Raw genomic sequence first — 4,030 nt, forward strand, 5'->3', positions numbered from 1 at the left:
TGAACATACTCAGTGTATGATCGCTGGAACTGAAAATACAGAAACAAAATTACATCGATAGATAAAAGGGATTATCATCAAATCACTGAGAGAGAGGATCAACAACTTTAACATTGGTCAAAGACGGAGAAACTTTTTACTTTGAAGGAGCTGTAGACGAATATGTCAGCCGATCGACATTAAAAAGATTGAGAAGAATTCTACGTTTTCCCGGACCAGGCTCCACAGGATTTGAGACATTTGTTTATGATGATCAACTATGCCATGACATCAAACGGTTAGGATACTCGCAAGAGTTGACTAATCCGTCTCAATTCAAACGGCGTTTTCTACCGTCGTTCTGGCATCTGCTTTTCTAAATCCTGAACAGATGTCTGACTTTCAAAACTGTAGGAATCGACACATGCAGCAGTTCCTTCTTAAAGTTCTTTCATGGGGTAGTCTTTTCACGCAACTATGACTATGCCCTCGTCATATGGAATGAACTGGTTGAGCTCGTTAATGCAAAGAGATTTCCTTCGAAAGCCATAAAATTTGTGCCTTTTCAGAGATTTCTGCAACTGTTCATAAAAGGCAATGATGAACTCAAATGAAGATATCTCGGCCAGAGCTAATAGTGAAATAGGGCCGACGCTCGTCATGTTTAGAATTAGGCAGCATACCAAAGTTGAAGACTTAGATTCAATCATGGAGATTCCACCAGAACTTTGTGCCTTTGCTGATAAGAGGGCTCAGTGTGTCATAGATTATAGGAGAGTTATAGATCCTATAGTTCAGGCAAAACCGGATGAACTTACCCCGAGATCACCCCATGCCTCAGCTGAGAGAGAGGTGTTAGCTGTAGGTGAGAGAGTTCAGGAACACAAGTTACCTGAACAGGGAAGTGTGATGAGGGAAAATGTAATAAAGAGGGGTGAACAAGAGCGGGGAGCCTCTGATCAGCATAATACTTCATCTGATAGTACTTCCTTAACTTTATCAAGTTCGGAAGATACTGAATCCGACAATCAGGCAGCTCTGAGTGATAATGATAATGATGATGATGATGCTGACAACCCTGCTCAACCGATGCTTTCACAGAACATTCAATTTGGAGTAGTGGTTGATAACATTGACGATATTTTTTCAGAATTTGATGCTCCACAGACTTGTCCAAGTCTGCATTCATTATCGTTCAATGTTGATGAATTTGGAGCTACATATGACGAATGTGATCGTATTTTACAAGATGTTTCAATAGGAGAAGAAGATGAGGGAGATGAAGTAAAAAAGGCTGAGAGGTTGAGTGATAGGGAAGGAGAAAAATATGGTGAGTGTGTGAGTGGAGCATAAAATCAATATCAAGCTCCTATCGTAGCGGAAACACATAGTCGGGCACCCACATCTACTATCGACATTCATTCGTTGAATGTTGATATTGAAGAAGATATAGCTAGCCCATCTATGCATTTACACACCCAATCCGACCACTCAACTGGTTCTCAACAACCAGCTGTTTCAGTTCAACACGGGGACTTAACACATCTGCTATCTACTTCTCACTTGGAGAATGTAGTTATTGAAACAAGTAGGTCGCTGCCCAAGCCTACGACTTCGATTTTGTGCACCTCGAGTCTAGAGCCGATACACATAGGTACACTTGAGTCTCGAGCATCTGTTGCTCAAATTGCAGTTCTTGGTGAACTAGCCGGAACGACCAGAGTGGTCAATTGACCTCCCACAAGGACCAGTCGGAAGTCCTACTAGTGCTATCACTATGCCAACACTGAACGTAGGCACAACAATTTACTCAACTGTTTTCTCAACTGGTAATCTAAGTGATCCAGGAGTTAGTTTACCAGACTTTGTGTTGAGGGAATATCTGGACGGCGCCCTAAAGGCTGTTCAAGACAATATGGACGCTCAAATTGCAAGTATCAAAAGACTGTTGAAGGGGAAGGAGCAAGTAGAGGAAGAGCAACCATCTGCGCCATCACCACCGCCTGTACTTGAGCCTCCGACAGTACAAGAGCAATCGGTGGACGAACTCAAATCCTTGCTTTATTCTAAATTGATGGCATCTCAAAATCCCGATGCAGAAGATGCAGATTTGGTTGGCCTCTTGCGACAACAAATTGATGAAAACCCCTCTGTTCGAGCCTCAGAGTTTTTGGCCTTTCAAGATGTGGTTGCTTTTGGCTTCTCTAAAGTCAGTAAGTTAATCATATCAAACACTTAAACACTTCAAAGTTCAATTGATGCCCTCTTTGAACGGTATCTACCTTGGAAGAGACTTGCCAAGCTCAGGCCACCTCACTCAAAAGAAGGCATGATGACCYGGAAGATCCAGATCATCATGAGGGGGAGAGGAAAAGACAGAGGGTGGCTGAGTCGTCTGCTCAAGCTCTAAGTGTTGAAAGAGAGCCAGTTACTCAAGATGTTAATGTTGAAGGTTCTGCCCCGGAATCTACAAGGGAAAGAATAATTGAGGCGATAGTTGTGGAGGATGATGAAGAGATGGAGACAAGTCCAGTGATTGAGCCAATGGTTGAAAAGCCGGCGAACTCCATGGTAGGAACAAGGTTGCCACTGGACTTGTCGGCCAATGTCGGGTTTAATGACGTTTTTGCTTCTATACTGGGTGGAGAACAAGATTTCGGAGAAGACATTGAGAATATTGACGAGTCATCTGGGTTATACTTTGATTTTGAAGCTGACATCAATGATGAAGACCCAGTATTCCTATTTCAGGGTGACCGTCAGACATTGCCGGAACCCTCCACTGTAGTTGAAGCTGGTGCTTCCGATACTCCTAGAGAGCCTTTTGATCTAACTGAGATTTTTACGAAGAATTACGTGCCATTTGCTATTCGAGAAAAAGTTCCAGGCTATGAGAGAGCTAGGATCCGAGAGCCGTATCTTGAAGACATCTACTTTGGCATCTTCCTCCGACATCGTAAAGATTTAAGTGGTGATAAAATTCTTGGTATCCACAAGGAAACCAAAGATTATCGCTTGGAGTACAAACACTTTCTTAAAGCCAAGCGTCTCCCCATCAGTGAAGTAAGGACCAAACATCGAGTTGTGCCAATTAAACAGATTGATGCTCAAAGACTTCTCAGAGTCTGGTATCCGGTCTTCACAGTGACACGACAAGATGGTAAAGTCTGGAGATTTAGTGAAGCTGACTTCTCAAACTTATATTTAGAAGACCTGGAGTATATGTACTGTGAGATCCGAAACATGACAAACAGAAAAGATGGAGCTCTTGTTGCCCTTAGTGCAATTAAAAGGTTTATGCGGAATGTTGGGTTCAAGATTAGAGTTTAAAAGTTGTATTCAAGTTTCTCCTTAGAATAGTTTTACTTGTAATATTTTAGTCTTTACTTTCCTAGTATAAATAGGAAATTCCTTGTAATTGTAATTAAAGCTTTTGTCATTAATACTGAAATCAAGATTTGGCTGATGTAATTCTCTCTCTCTCCAATCTAATCATTACTTACATCATTCTTAGTGTTCATCATTATTCATATCAATCTATGAAGATTACATCAAGATTTGTATGAAATCTGGACTCCACAATTGGTATCAGAGCAAGGTGCAGCAGTTTGGATTTGAATATATCCATTTTACACATTTTTGCACGAATTTTTTAATATTTTTCGATCTGATTCATCACTGTTCTTCACTGTTCTTGATTTTTTTCTGATAGGATTGGTTTTTGTGCCAAAACTGTTTAATCTTTGAGTGTTATTGTTCAAAATTTGTATCGTGAGTTTCGGTTTTGCATTCTAAACAACTTTGATTCACATCATTTTGTGTTTTACACAAGTTTTTTTGAGGCTGAAATTGCCCAAAATCATTTTTTGGTTTTCTGGAAAAAGTTCATAAAAAACTCATATTTTTCATGTTTTGATCCATTTTTTTGGAAAAAGTATGAAATTTTATATTTTTGGTTGAATTTCTATCCAGATAAGACTTGTGCGGTTTAACAATCCGTGTGGTTTTAGTTGTTTTTGATATAGGTAAAACCGGACAACACTTGGAAGGA

This window comes from Cynara cardunculus (assembly GCF_001531365.2).
Source record: "Cynara cardunculus var. scolymus isolate 2C chromosome LG 17, CcrdV1, whole genome shotgun sequence".
Taxonomy (NCBI): Eukaryota; Viridiplantae; Streptophyta; class Magnoliopsida; order Asterales; family Asteraceae; genus Cynara; species Cynara cardunculus.